This window comes from Amblyraja radiata, chromosome 6 (assembly GCF_010909765.2).
Source record: "Amblyraja radiata isolate CabotCenter1 chromosome 6, sAmbRad1.1.pri, whole genome shotgun sequence".
NCBI classification, from domain to species: Eukaryota; Metazoa; Chordata; class Chondrichthyes; order Rajiformes; family Rajidae; genus Amblyraja; species Amblyraja radiata.
The window spans coordinates 79,687,392-79,703,825 of NC_045961.1; positions in this window are offsets into that span (position 1 = coordinate 79,687,392).

The following is a 16,434-nucleotide window of genomic DNA, read 5'->3' on the forward strand; positions in this document are numbered from 1 at the left end:
GTTCTTTTAATTTTCCAAAATTGCCCAGATTTGGGAAAGGTTCTATTAGATTGAAAAATAACAATTGTAACGCTTTCATTTAAAAAAAAACCCACAAGAGAAAGCAGGAAACTAGAAGGCAGTTAGCACCTCATCTGTCATAGGGAGAATGTTAGAAACTATCATTAAAGATGTTACAGCAGGACATTAAGCAAAGGAATGAGGTAATGTGGTAAAGTCAACATGATTTACTGAAAGAGAAGTTATGTTTGTCAAATTTATTGGAGTATTTTGAAGACTAACATGTACAGTAAAAAAGGGAAATTGGTGGATGTGCCAAGCTTACATTTCCTCAAAGACATATAACAAGGTGAAAAACAGAAGGTACTAAAGAAAATAAAACTTCAGAATGCAAAAAGTAAAATATTATGTGGATTGAAGATTTCTTGACAAACAGAGAATTGGCATATGTTTAGTTTTGTTTCCAGATGCAGAATGGAAACAGGCTCTTTGGCCCACCGAGTCCATGCCAACCAGCGATTCCCATACATTAGCACTATCCTACACACTATGGCCAATTTACAATTTTACAAAAGCCAATTAACCTACAAACCTGTACATCTTTGGACTGTGGGAGGACAGCGGGGCACCCAGGGAAAACCCATGGGGCCACAGGAAGAATGTCCAAATTCTGTACAGTCAGGTTTCAACCCGGGGCTCTGGTGCTGTAAGACAGCAGCTTTACCACCACGCTGCCATAAATGTTTTTCTCATTAGCACAGTCTAATGATGGTGTGCTACAGGGAGCAGTGCTGGTTTGGATGAAGGGACCAAATGAATGGTTCTTAAATATCCTGATGACTCAAAGGATTTTTAGGAAAGTCAAGTTGAGTTAATTGTCATATGCACAAGCATGGTGAGGTACAGGTACAATAAAAATCTTGCTTACAGCGGCATCACAGGCACAAAGACTCAAACAACATATAAAAACATCATAAAATATACATAAATACCATTTCAACTTTGTATGTTGTAAAACATACTTGGTTAATAAAGTAAGTATGAGTATGAGTATGAAAGAAAGTAAAAATGAAAAAATGCAGTGCAAAAAAAAGTAAGACATTGGTGCAAAACACAAATAGAAAGAAAAATAAGTCCTTAGTAATGCAAGAGGTGGTGCAAAGCCTTCCATTGTTGAGGTAGGTTTAGGGTTGTGTTGGTTAGTTCAAGAACTGGATAGTTGTATGAAAATACAGTGGTCTTTCTGGAATTTGGTGGTATGTGACTTCAGGCTTCTTTGCATCTTCCCCAATGAAACCAGTGAAAATGGGCATAGTCCAGACCATCGGGGATCTTTGGTGATAGATCCTGCTTTCTTGACATGTTGTCTCATGTAGATGCTTTCAATGATGGAGAGAGCCTTGCCAATGAAAAACCATGGTAGACTCGGCCTGGTCCAGCACAGGCAAGGTCCTCTCCATTATCAAAATGAATCTACATAAGACAATGCAACCATGATGGACTGGGGTGAGTTCACCACTCTCTGCAGCCTCTTTCATTCCTGTTTATTGGAATTGCTATATCATGAAGCTACCAGTCAGGATCCTTTCACAGTACATCTATAGAGGTTGGTTAGTTTTATCCAGTGATATACTAAATCTTTCCAAGAAAGTTGAGGAGCTGGCCCGCCTTCTTCATGACTCCATTTGTGTGCTGGGCCCAGGACATGTCATCTTATATGCTAACACCCAGGAATTTGAAACTGCTAACTCTCTCCACTGCTGTCCCACAAATGAAAATTTGTGGAAATAACAAAGTGTTGGAGGAACTCAACGGATCATGCAGCATCAGTGGTGGATTTGACAATGTTTCAGATTGGGACCATTTTTGCAGACCAACAGAATGAGTAGAAAGCTGTGTAAGAAGGAACTGCAGATGTTGGTTTACACCGAAGATAGACACAAAATGCTGGAGCAACTTATCAGGTCAGTGGAGAAAAGGAGCAGATGATACCTAAGGAAGAAGTTGGGAGTTGGGACAAAGGGCCTATTTCTGTGCTGAATAACTCTGTGACTCTGACAATGGCATCCCATATTCAGCGTACCATGTACATTATTGGTCACCTTATTTAAGGAAGGATGTAAATGTATTAGAACTTTGTAGAGTAACTTTATTAAACTAATAACTGGAATGGTGGGTTATCTTATCAGTAAAGGTGTGACAAGTCGGGCTTCTAGCAACTGGATTGGACTTGATTAAGACTTTAGATCCTAAGGGGTCTGGAGGGACCTTTCGGGTTTAGATGCAGATGAGGATGGTGTACAATTTGATGGCGATTAGCAGATGGGTGGTTTTCCCATCCCTTTTCTGCCCTTGTTCTTCTTGGTAGCTGGGTTTGTTATTTTTTGTGTAGGCTAGACATGTAGCTTTGTCGATAACGTTGCACCAGTGGTTTTGAGAATTAATATTTCTGACAGCGGGTGGTAAACATTTAAGTGGGCTGCAAAATCCAGAATGTTGACAATCAAAAATAAACTTCAGATACGGGAAATCTGCCATAATAAAAGAAAATGCTGGAAACACTCACCAAGTCAGGAAGAATTAATATTTCAGAAATGGAAAGAAAGCAAAACAAGTTTACTTTCAGAGGCAGAGAATTTAGGAGAGGAATGGGTGGAACATAAGCATGAGGTATAGAAGCTTAAGGTCGAACACCACCAGGTTCAGGAACAACTAACTTTCCACAACAGTCAGGTTCTTGAACTGGCCTGCACAATTCTAATCCTATCTCAGCAATGAAACACCATGGACCAGATGATAGATAAGGTGTTATTCCTCAAGCTTGCACTGGGTCCCGTTACGACAGTGTAGGAGAGAGTCAGAGAGAGGGTGGAAGGTGTAATTAAAGTGGCAGGCAATCAAAAACTAAAGGTGTTCCACAAAGGCTGGTTACAGTAATATCTTGACGATATTCCTACCTTTCTACCACAATGACATCTTCAAGAATGATGACTAATGGGCCTGTCCCACTTAGGCGACTTTTTAGGCGACTGCAGGAGACTATGCAGTCACCACATGGTCACCGCATGTTCGCAGGTAATTGCTGGGGAGTCGCCTTCTTGGTCGTGAGAACTCGGAACTAGTTGCGACCTCATTATGGTTGCCGTTGAAAAATTAGCGGCGACTAGAATGAAGCCGCCATGGAGAGTAGCGAGAATTCTTGTGCTGTAGGTGGGTCGCCAGGAGGTCCTAGTGGGTTGCCAGGAGGTCGAAGGTTCTCAGAGGTTCTCGTAGGTTGTAGCCAGTGCTGACCGGTGAATTTCATTGGCTCATTGGGAAAAGGAAAGGTAAGCAGTAGTTTTGAGAACCAAGGATAACTGACCGGTAATGTTAATGTCCGCCGAGCTTCACAGCCGTGTATTAAAAGTTAATTACATGTGTACCATGATTAATAGGTTATTAAAGGTTGTCTCCATGCCTTCTCCCCCACCTTCCCCCCTCTTTTAAAGGACTTACTGTACACTGTGCTAGCCGTCTTAATTACAGCGCCAACCTTCCTGTTCATCGTGGTGTGTGTCTGTATCACCTTGGCCTTGCACCGTGTGAATTTTTTAGACAGCGCTCCCCCGCTTGCCCTGTCCCCCGCCTGCATAACGGGCTGGTGAAGGAAGCGATGTGTGTGTGTGTGTGTATTCCACTCTGACAGTCACGTTCCTTTTACTGGTTTTCCAGGCGACTGCCGGCAACTTGACAGTCACCGGCAGTCTGCTGAAAAATCACCTGTGGGACAGGCCCATCCATAACTGTACCTTTCTCATGGGCCTGTCCCACTTAGGCGACTCTTTAGGCGACTGCCAGGGACTAATTTTAATGGAATTCACCTACGACAACATACGACAACCTACGGCAGCAAAAATTGTCGCCACTGTCGCCGAAAAATTTGCAACATGTTGAAAATTTTGTGGCAGTCATCTATCTGTAGTCACCCAAAAAATCGCCTTAGTAGGATTAAGTGCCATTAAGTGCCATTAAGGTGGCTAGTTTGCTGAGCAGGTAATGATAGGGCAAAAACAGCCTGTGCTCCATAATTTCAGAAATGAATCAAATTTGTGTCTTCCCACAATACTTTGACAAAATCAAGGCACCGTGATGGAACCAGCTGCAAAATTGTGTGTGTCTGTGTATGTGTGTGTGTGTGTCTGTGTGTGTGTACACGAGAGACAGACAGACAGATAGAGAAAACAAAAAAGAGAGATGCCTGATTCACAGTGTTTCTCATTGTCCACTAAGCTAAAAGAACCACAAATATTTTATATAATAAATATCCAGTATTTCAGTTTGTCATAGAGGGAGTACAGAGAAGGTTCACCAGACTGATTCCTGGGATGGCAGGACTTTCATATGAAGAAAGACTGGATAGACTCGGCTTGTACACGCTAGAATTTAGAAGATTGAGGGGGGATCTTATAGAAACTTACAAAATTCTTAAGGGGTTGGACAGGTTAGATGCAGGAAGATTATTCCCGATGTTGGGGAAGTCCAGAACTAGGGGTCACAGTTTAAGGATAAGAGGGAAGTATTTTAGGACCGAGATGAGAAAATCATTTTTTACACAGAGAGTGGTGAATCTGTGGAATTCTCTGCCACAGAAGGTAGTTGAGGCCAGTTCATTGGCTATATTTAAAAGGGAGTTAGATGTGGCCCTTGTGGCTAAAGGGATCAGGGGGTATGGAGAGAAGGCAGGGATGGGATACTGAGTTGGATGATCAGCCATGATCATATTGAATGGCGGTTTCTACCTAGATGGCTTTTAGAAGTACTAATTTGCAATTGTCTATTTAATTTCATTATGTGGTTATGAATCAGCAACAGAAGCTGTACAGTTCTCAAACGTCTGCAAGGTCTGCAAGGTCTGAATGACAATAAAGACTACTTTACTTTACTTTACAAAGTTTTTATTTTCCCCACCGAAAATCTATCCATTGCGTGCCTGTAATTCCATTAAATACCCACCCAAAATATTATTTTGTAACTTGCCCATTGTAATTACTGAAAATGTCTTTACTCACAAGGAATATAATTCCAAACTCTGATTTTGTAACATTAGATACTAAACACCTGATAGTGGACAGAAGTGGGGTGGGGAACTTGAGCTCTATTTGCTCACGCTAGAGTGGAGCGGCAGTGTGAAAATTGGACCAAAGAGGAAGTTACAGTTTCTGTCGTCTACTGGAGCTGCCACAAAAGTGAAGGAGAGCAGTGGCGTGTTCAGACAGTGGAAGTGCTTCATTTGAATCATTGGTTATAGCTTCATACAGCATGGAATTAGGCTCTTCCATGCCAAGTTTCTCATAGACAATAGACAATAGGTGCAGGAGTAGGCCATTCGGCCCTTCGAGCCAGAACCGCCATTCAATGTAATCATGGCTGATCATCCACAATCAATCAATCACAATCTTAGATCCCCAAGTCCCATTTGCTTGCGTTTCACCCATATCCCTCGCAACCTTTCCCATCCATGTACCACAACCTCTTCCTAGGTCAGCTCATTGATTGACTGGGATGATAATATATAGGATTCAGCTCTTGGCAAAGTATACAAATGAAAGGGTACCATCCTGTTAGCAAGTATATTGAAAACCACTGTAATTTCTCAATCTCAACTAAATGGCTGTCATCGCAGTGGATGGGATTAATTTTTTTAATTTACTAAAAAGCACCGGTCAAAATTTCTGCATGGTCGGTGCTAATTTAATTAAACATATGTACGCAGGAAGGGAACAACGTCCTGAATGAATTATGCATTGTCGATGGTGGAAAGGTTTAGCAATATCAAGAGGCACTTCACTTGTAGCATGATACCCAGCTTCTGACATGTGCCTCAGGCAATATTCAAAAGACACTAGACTAAGTGGGACCCACAATATTCCACCACTAACCCGTACCACAACGCAATATTCCACCAATCACCAATAGCCCCTAACTGTGCAGGCACAGCTCATTTCCCCTTATCCTCCAGCACTCCCTCCCCCTCCTCTTCATGTGTGGGAGGGGAGGGGGGAGGGAAGGTGGGGTGTGTGGCAAAGGAGGTGTGGGGTGGGAGGGGAGGAGGTGAGGAGCAGTGTGTGTGGGCAGGGGAGTGTAGGAGGGGAGGAGAGGGTGGTGTGGGGGGAGGGGTGATGTGGGGGAGGAGGATTGTGGGGGGGAGGGGTTGTGGGGGGGAAGGCTTGCGGGGGGATGGGCATATGGGGGGGAGGGGTTGTGGGGGAGGGCGGTGTGGGCATGGGGTTGTGGGGGGAGGGGTGTGTGGGTAGGGGAGATTGTGTGGACAAGGGGGCTAGTGGAGGGCAGGCGTGTGTTGTGGAGCCAGAGAGACTGGGGTGCGGAGCGTGAGGGTTGGGAAATCAGGGGGTGGGGGTATTGTGGGGGCAAGGGGGGTATGTGGCAGGGTGTGTGGGCAGAGGGGGTTGTGAGAGGCTTGTGTGGGAGGGCCGTGTGAGAGGGGGAGGGAGGGGTATGTGGGCGGGGGGTTGTGGGGGAGGGGCTGTGGGCGGGGGTGTTGTGACAGCAAGGGGGGGGGTTGTGGAGGGGGGGGTTGTGGAGGGGGGGTTGTGGAGTGGAGGGGTGTGGGGGGCGGGGGGAGGGGTGCAGGGCAGGGTGTACGGGGTCGAGGGGGGATGGGTGTGCGGGCCGGGGGGGGGGGTGTGTGGGTGGGGTGGAAAGGTTTTGGGGGGGAGGAGTGTGTGCGCGGGAGTTAGAGATTTGTGGGTGTGGGGGATTTGTGGGGGCAAGGGGGGGCCATGGGGGGGAGGGGTGGGGAGGCAAGCGTCTGTGGGCGGGAGTTAGGGGTGTGTGGGTGTGTGTGTATGTGTGTGTGCGGGTGGAGAGCTCGGAGCAAAGACGGGGTTGTAGGGGAGAGGGGGGTATCATGGGTGAGGGGGCAGGAGCCAACAAGGGTGACCAGAGGGGAAGGGGCTGAGGACTCACAGCTGGCGATGTGGACTCACAACGGACGCTGGTCGCTGGACGTTCTCCTCCGTCGGGATCAGCGTCTTCATTTTCCATTTGGCAACATCGGCGACATCTCAGAATCCGCGCCGCACCAGTCCGGGCCGGGTTGGGCCGCTTCCGGTCCCTCCAAAAATTGTGTCTGGTTGGAGACCTCCGCTGGCCTTCCAGAGCCTCCCTCAGCTCCAGTAAAGACATGATGGAAACCTCCACCGGCCATCCAAAGCCTCCCTCAGCTCCAGTAAAGACATGATGGCGCATGAAGGGGTGGACCATCCCGCGGAGTGACAGGAGAAAAGATCAATCCACGCGACTCTGACTGGCAGGAGAGTAGATCGATCTGTGCACTTGCGATTTTAAACTTCACTAGCTTTTAAATTAGACCCCTGATTGGAATGAAACTTGATGCAATCGCAGCAGAGGAGAACGATGAGTACCCTGGCAAAAAATCGTAGTGCTATCACGTACCGTTTTTGCGCAAATAGAATGAACCCGCAAACCGGAAGATAACAAGATAAGAGTTTTAGTTAAGTACTAGACTAAGTGGGACCCATTGGGTCCCATGTTCACACGGGAGGAATGATCCCCCAACGCAATATTCCACCTCTCCACCAATTCCAATAAGGCGGCTTTCTGTAGTGCTAATATGGGTGTTGTGGGCTGAAGCGACTGGTTTACAGAGGGCTAGTATGGATATTGTGGGCCGAATGGATTCTTGGGCTGGCAGCTCAGTCACTCATGTCTGGTGGGTTGGCAGCTCAGTCACTCAGGCCTGGTGGACCGGCAGCTCAGAAACTGCCAGAAATTCTGCCTAAAACAGGTGAGAGACTGTGAGAGAGAGAGAGAGAGAGAGGGAAGGGGGAGAGGGTGGAGAATCAATTTTAGACCTTTTGCATCTTTTTCTGCAGATCACAGCAATGAACGTGGAAAGTCTATCCTGGCCTGGATTTCACAGGGAGCAAATGAAGGGAGTGAGAAAAATACCTGGGTGAGGTTTAATACTTGCAGGGAGAATATTTACTCATGGGTCAGAGACACTTGGGCTAGTACAGGCTTGATGGGCCGAAGGGGTTCATTAAAAAAAAAATCTGAATGAAATCTCAGTGAAAGCACTTTTTCTGGACTTTCTCTGGCCTGGCACGGGCCTTTTGAGCCAAAATGCTACTCCTGGGCTAATACGGGCATTTTGGGCAAAAGGGACTGGTTTCTCAGCAAATAGGGGCCTTGTGGTCCGAAATTAGTGGTTTCAGGCAAGCCAAACAACTAATTTCATTTAATTTCCAATTGAATTGCAGTTTCAAACACAGGGCAGGCCGAATAGCTCGTTGCATTTTCATTTCACTTCCATTGCCATTGCAGTTTCAAGTACAGGGCAGGCCAAGCCAAAGAGCTCATTGCATTTTCACTTCACTTCCATTGCCATTGCACTTTCAAGTACAGGGCAGGCTCAAGCCAAACAGCTGATTACATTTTCACGTCATTACCATTGCCATTGCACTTTCAAGCACTGGACAGGCTCAAGCCAAAGAGCTGTTTGCATTTTCACTTCATTTCCATTGCCATTGCACTTTCAAGCACTGGACAGGCTCAAGCCAAAGAGCTGTTTGCATTTTCACTATATTTCCATTGCCATTGCAGTTTCAAGTACATGGCAGGCTCAAGCCAAGCAGCTCATTGCATTTTCACCATTTCCATTGCCATTGCAGTTTCAAGCACAGGGCAGGCCAAACAACTCATTTCATTTTCATTAAGGGCTAACAAATCATTTATTCAAGTACATTGCATACTCAGTGTTCAGTAGTTTTCCAGCTCAGACAGAGAGTCGTGACCTCTCCCTCGCCATCTTGCAGACAGACTGAGCCACACCCACACTGCTGGGTTTTATAGTCCCTCTCCCTCCCACCGGAATGGGCGTGGCCTTCATCGCGGTGATTGACAGGAGAGAGAATCTCAAATTTTTTTAAACACTAATAAGTCTTTTATTTTTCATCGATGGGAAAAATCCTCTGGGCCTGCGCAGCGGAGGAGGACTCTGATTAAGATGTCCAAAAAATCACAGCCATATATGGTAGCGTTTTTTCTAAAATCAAAGCACAGTGCAAACAGGAAGTGGTCAATATGAGACTTTTAATTATATAGATAGATAGATTTGGATGGGTACATGGACAGGAAAGATTTGGAGGGTTATGGTCCAAACACGAGAAGGTGAGTCATATGGATGGGGCACCTTGGTCGGCATGGGCAAGCTGGGCTAAAGGGCCTATTTCCATGCCATATAACCCTATGACTGTATGACAGTTGCGAGTTGCAACATTGCAAAGAATAGCACCTCATATTCTGCTTTGGTAACCAGCAAAGCAACGGTATAAACATTGAATTCTCTAATTTCAAGTATTAACCCTCCACCCCCCTTCTCCTCCACACCTTTCTCCCATCACCTTGTTGCATTCCCTCCTCTTTATGCTAATCTTCCACCTGTCTCCATGTCCCCCATTTTTCCTTTCATGCCCCCTTTTTATCCCCTCTCCACTGTCCCCTTCTACCCATATCCCTCCCTATGGTTTACATGTCAATCCTCCTGTTCTTTTGTTATCTGACACCCTTGCTTTTCACCTTCACCCTTTGTCACTCTCTTCACCCATCTGCCAATTACCCACTCGAAGGGCCGATTGGCCTACTCCTGCACCTATTTTCTATGTTACCTGTCTCCATCTATCACTTGTGTAGGAAGGAACTGCAGATGCTGGTTTAAACCGACGATAGACACAAAATGCTGGAGAAGGGTCTTAACCTGAAATATTACCCATCCCTTCTCTCCAGAGATGCTGCCTGTCCCGCTGAGTTACTCCAGCATTTTGTGTCTATCTTCAACCTATCACTTGCCCCACTCTTACCAATCTTTATCAGCATACTCTCCCCCTACTCCAGCCGTCCGAACAAGGCTCCCTAACTAAAATATTGGTCTATTTTCCTTCAACTGATGCAGACTAGCCCGTTGTGTTCTTCCAGCACAAGATTTCAACATCTGCAGTCTCTTGTGCCTTCAGTTGCAAGTAATCTCCTGATGTTATGTTTTAAACAAGAACAAAATGTGCCATTTTTGGTATCCAGGCCATATTTATCCCTCAACTATTGTCACTGAAATGGAATACCTTGTCATTAACACAGCACTGTTAAGAGGACCTTGTTGTGTGCAAATTGGCTGCCATGTTTCCTACATTGCGGCAATGTGTAAATACTAAGATCAGGAGCTGCCCTCTTTCAATGCAAGCCTCTTTTGCAAACAAAATCAAATCCCCCGTGACATACAAAACTCCAGTTCTCTCGTGAACTGCCTACTGCTCCAGAGCACCAATATTTTGAAACTGAAATATTAATTATATAGTATATGAAACCAGAAAGAAATAAACAAAACACAACTTTAATATCATATCCTTATAGTATTCCACATAGAAATAAAGTGGCTGACAACATTGTTCCTGTCTAATATGGTATCAATTTAGGTTCCAACATGGGGCCTATTTTTTTCACAGTTCATATAGTCGGCTGATTTATGCTAATATCCACAGAAATAACTCTTGCACCCTGGGGCATTGCCAATTTGCAGGTACAGATCCGATCTCTCTCAGCAATCTCTTGTGGAGCGGACGTGTTTGAATTGCTCCCCAGTCATGAAAGATAAATTGATGTTACGAGCAAACTAATTTATCATGTATTCTGTTAACAATTCCTATCCTTGGTTTGCAGACACAGAACATTCCCATTTCGAAAATCAAACAAGAGCTGGCTTGTTGTTAAAGGCTGAGGCATTTCTTAACAGATGCTTATCTTTTTTATGTCACAGATTGTCAGGGGAATCGGAAGAGCGACAGCGAAAAGGGAGAAAAAAATGAGAAAATAAATTAGACAGTGTCAGGTGGTGCCCATAATGAGGAGGAAAAAAAGAGAGAGCACTTTAAACCTGACTTTCAGCTGAGGGCCAGATAATATACTGCACCATTCCCATCTGTTATTTCAGCGTATTTGCAAAAGTAAAATCTCATGTACACAAGGTTGCAAATTCAAAATGTAAACCAGGCTTACAGATGTATTTCTTTAATAAGGTGTGCTCTAAGTTTTAATTAATAGGTGCTAATCCTTCTGGTTCATGATTAGGTAAATGCAAGCATTAAAAAAAACAGCGGGAAAAAAAAGGAACTATATTCATATGGCATCTTTCATATTCTTAGTTTGACTCAAATTGCTTTACAGTCTGTAATACCGTTCAAGTGTTGTCACTGCTGTAATGTATGCAGCAGCCAGTTAGTGCAAAACCTGCGGCTGGGGCCTGAGTCGGCGCGATGGAGGCGTCCAGAGAGGTCCCGGCAGTGATAGTGGAGAGGTTAATGCGGCAGTCGATGATGGCGCCGACGAATGGACGAAAAAGGACCATGTAGAAAGTGAGGACGCCGCTGCCGGCGGATGGAACAAAGAAGGACCCGGTGTAGGAAGATCGCCGTGAGGGAGGGGGAAGAACAATGGAGGACTCGGCATGGGGGGGAGGGGAGAGGGGGGAGGGAAGGTGTAGTGAACAAAAGGGGACCTGGTGACAGGGTACTTTGTAACTTTATAAGCGCTTTCTATGTGGTGATTATTTGCATACCTTGGGTATGCAAGCAAAGAATTTCACTGACTTATCACTTGACAAATAAAGTATTCACTCATTCAGAAAGCTCACAGCAATGTTACAATGACCAGACATGCAGCTTCAGTTATCTCCATTGTGGGATAATTATTTATCAGGCTTATCTTTGACATGAAAATACTGCAATAATTTACGTGGATGGAGGGCAACTTATCTGGAACCACTTCCAGCATGCAACCCTGTCTCAGGACTTCACAAGAGGGGCAGCTGAGATTTTGAGTTTAAATCTCTGGCATGAGAATTGAACACACAGTTCAAAAACAGGAGTGGGAACAACTTAAGCATTAATAATAAGATTGCTTTAAAGCAAAACAAGCATCAGTATAAAGGATGGACACAAAATGATGGGGTAACTCAGCCGGTCAGGCAGCATCTCTGGAGAAAATGCATAGGTGACGTTTCAGGTTGGAGCCTTTCAGAAGGGTCCCGACCTGAAACGAGACCTGTCCATTTTCTCCAGAGATGCAGCCTGACCCACTGAGTTACTCCAGCATTTTGTGTCTACTTTTGGTATAAACCAGCATTTGCAGTTTCTTGTTGTTACCTCAATATGGTGGAAATTTGATTTGACGAAGGACATTCTTGCTATTGAGCGAGTGCAGCGTAGGTTTAGAAACATGGACACATAAAAAATAGGTGCAGGAGGAGGCCATTCAATATGATCATGGCTGATCATCCAACTCAGTATCCTGTACCTGCCTTCTCTCCATACCACTTGATTCCTTTAGCCACAAGGGCCACATCTAGCTCTAGGAATTGATAAGGTTAATTCCCGGGATGGCGGGGCTGTCATATCCTGAGAGAATGGAGCAGCTGGGCTTGTACACTCTGGAGTTTAGAAGGATGAGAGGGGTTTTCTCATTGAAACATATAAGATTATTAAGGGTTTGGACACGCGAGAGGCAGGAAACATGTTCTTGATGTTGGGGGAGTCCAGAACCAGAAGCCACAGTTTAATTATAAGGAGTAAGTCATTTAGAACGGAGACGAGGAAACACTTTTTCTCACAGAGAGTGACGAGTCTGTGGAATTCTCTGCCTCAGAGGGCGGTGGAGGCAGGTTCTCTGGATGCTTTCAAGAGAGAGCTAGATAGGGCTCTTAAAAAATAGTGGTCAGGGGATATGGGGAGAAGGCAGGAACGGGGTACTGATTGGGGGTGATCAGCCATGATCACATTGAATGGCGGTGCTGGCTCTAAGGGCCGAATGGCTTACTCCTGCACCTATTGTCTATTGTCTAAATTTGTTCCCTGCAGTGTACATTATGTTTGAGGTAGAGTAAACGCTCAACTCTCCAGTCTAATGAAGGGCATCGATACATGAATAAGGCAAAAGTATAGATGATCAAAAGGTTAATGTAGATCACATAGAATCACCTTAATAGGCATCGGGTACACTGCATGATGCTTTATTGTTTATTGTTCATGCTGTTCCATGCATGGAGATTTTTCAACTACAGTCCGCTCAAATTCCCCAGTAATCAATAGAAACATATAAACATAGAAAATAGGTGTAGGAGTAGGCCATTCGGCCCTTCAAGCCTGCATTGCCATGCAATATGATCATGGCTGATCATCCAACTCAGTATCCTGTACCTGCCTTCTATCCATACCCCCTGATCCCTTTAGCCACAAGGGCCACATCTAACTCCCTCTTAAATATAGCCAATGAACTGGTCTCAACTACCTTCTGTGGCAGAGAATTCCAGAGATTCACCACTCTCTGTGTGAAAAATGTTTTCCTCATCTCGGTCCTAAAAGATTTCCCCTTTATCCTTAAACTGTGACCCTTATTCTGGACTTCCCTAACATTGGGAACAATCTTCCTGCATCTAGCCTGTCCAACCCCTTAAGAATTTTGTAAGTTTCTATAAGATCCCCCCTCAATCTTCTAAATTCTAGCGAGTACAAACCGAGTCTAAATCTCCCTACATTTCCATCAACTCCCTCCAAGATTTTACAATTTACCTGCACACAAGGGATAGTTTACACTAGCCTACTAACCAGTCCATGAGATGTAGGAGGAAACCAGAGCACCTGGAGGAAACCCACATGATCGTAAGAGAAACATGCAAATTCCACAGGGCCAGTGACTGACCACAGGTGTACCACCATGGGGGGTTCTTTCAAGAATCCCCCCCCGTGTGAACCCCTCTGTGAAGAGTAAACCTGTGGTTCTTGGTGAAAGAATGATCACCCACCTCAGAACTCCTGCTGGGAGAGTGACCACCTATCTCAGGGCTTCAGTGGGGGATGTGACTGCATAGATGTTTCGAGAGGGACGTGACCACATGCCCCAGGATACCTGCCAGAGAATAACCCAAGGGCTGCAGCCAGCAAAATGATTGTAAACCACGGTGATCAAGCAGGACTGGGACCATCCATCCTGGGGTCCCAGATGGGAAAGATCACTAATCCTCTACCCTCAGGACTCGAGCTGGAACATTGGCTACTTGGATTCTCTCCACATCCACTCTATCCAGGCCATTAGCTATTCGGTAAGTTGCAATGCGATCCCCCTCATCCTTCTAAATTGCAGCAAACCAGAGCCGTCAAATGCTCATCATATGTTAACCCAATCATTCCCGGGAACATTCTCGTAAGCCTCCTTTGGCCCCTCTCCAAAGTCAAAACATTCCTCCTCAGATATAGAGCCCAATATTCCAAATGCAGTCTGACCATTGTCTTATAAAGCCTCAGCATTACATCCCTGTTTTTATATTCTGTGCCTAAAAATAAATGTTAATATTGTATTTGCCTATTTTACTACTGATTCAATTTGCAAATTAACCTTTGGGGAATCCTGCACGTGCCCTTCCATTTCCCTTTGCTCCTTTGATTTCCAAATTATTTCACCATTTAGAAAATAGTCTACTCCTTCATTCATTGATATAAACCGTGAAGAGTAGCAGCCCCAACACCAACGTATGTAGAACACCATTAGTCACTGGCAGCCAAGCAGAAACAGCCCCCTTTATCTTCTCTTTGCCATCTGCCATTCAGCTAACCTTCTATCCATGCTAGTATCTTCGCTCTCTAACACCATTACCTTTTATCATCGAGCAGCCTCATGCACCTTATCAAAGGCCTTCTGAAAATCCAACTAAACAACATCCACTGACTCTCCTTTGCCTATCCTGCTATTTACTTCCTCAAAGAATTCCAACAGATTTGTCAGGCAAGATATCCCCTCCATAAATCTACACTGATGTTGGCCTATTTTATCATGTGTTTCTAAGTACTCTGAAATGTTGTCTTTAATAATGGGCTCTAAAATCTTGCAAACCACTGAAGTCAGACCAACAGGCCTACAGTTTCCGTTGTTTTGCCTCGCTCCCTTCTTAAACAGCAGAGTAACATTTGCAATTTTCCAGTCTTCTGGGACCACTTCAGACTAGTGATTCTTGAAAGATCATTACTAATGCTTCCACAATCTCTAAACCTACCTCTTTCAGAACACTGTTGTGTGGTCCATCTGGTCCAGGTAACTTATCCACCTTTGGACCTTTTCAACACAAATTTGTAAAAATCTTCCATGATTACCATATTAACTTGCTACACACAAATGTAACAATGATTTATTCCATGCTCAATATAAGCTATAATTTGGTGATTTGTAAAAAATGCCAACCAAAGCTGTCTGCATTTTTCTGTTTCTTAGCTTGACACAAATTGGTTCTAGTTCTACATCATGATCTATCAAACTATGATCATTTCTCACCAATCCTCCTTAATGGTGCTGAATCACCACCTCGCTTTTAGCCTGCCCTTCCTAAGTGCCAAATGCACTGATTATATATACTGTAGTTCTCAACATCCTGCAACCATGTTACAATGCAACATGACAACTTATTTTAGAGGAGGATACATTCAGAAAATAAGGCATGTAAATCAAGATCAGAAAGGCATGCTATAAAAGAACATATTGTTAAAATACTATTGTGTGCCAACTTTCCCAATTTGTTAAATTGCCTTGCTCATTTCTCTTTTTCATACAGCAAATGTCACATCAAATGTGGAGCTTTAAATTGAAGTCACGTTTTTGAAAAACAAAGATCTTGCATGAATGTCTTGAAAATTAAAGCTGTCAAAAATAGACACAATTAAAATTTGTAAAATTAATGGGCTGCAAAATGGAAGGAGCTATGCAGCAGTCACTGTGTGTATTGTTGACGAACAGGTCAACAGAAGCCAACATACAACTGATCATGATAAATGATGACAGATGTTGAGTGAGAGCAATTCAGAAAGAGAGAGAGAGAGTGTGTAAACTTACGGTGCATTTGTGGAGAGGTGGAAGTAAAATTCACCCTTTGTCTTATACGTGCTGATCTCTGCTTCTGAAAAATTGGGAATGAATACACCAATGAAGTTCACACTCCACCTGTTAGAAAAGTCAGTTTCTGATTTACACTTACATTTTACATTTCATATTAATATATTTATATATAGAAGGCAATTCAGCCTTTCAAGTCCATGCAACATTTCAGAATAATCCCAGTCCCACACTTAATTCTCTGCAACCTATTCTTTCCCACATGCTCATCAGCTCCAACCAGATCTTCCAACCACCCACCGACATTGGGGATAATATATAGCCATCAATGAACTGATCATCTTTGGGACATGGGAGGAAGCTGAAGCACCTGGAATAAATCTGTGTGCTCACAGGGAGAGCGTGTGGACTGCGCACGTGCAGAATCCGAGATCAGGACTGGTCCTCGATCACTGGAGCTGATAGGATGCAGCTTCACCTGCTGCACCA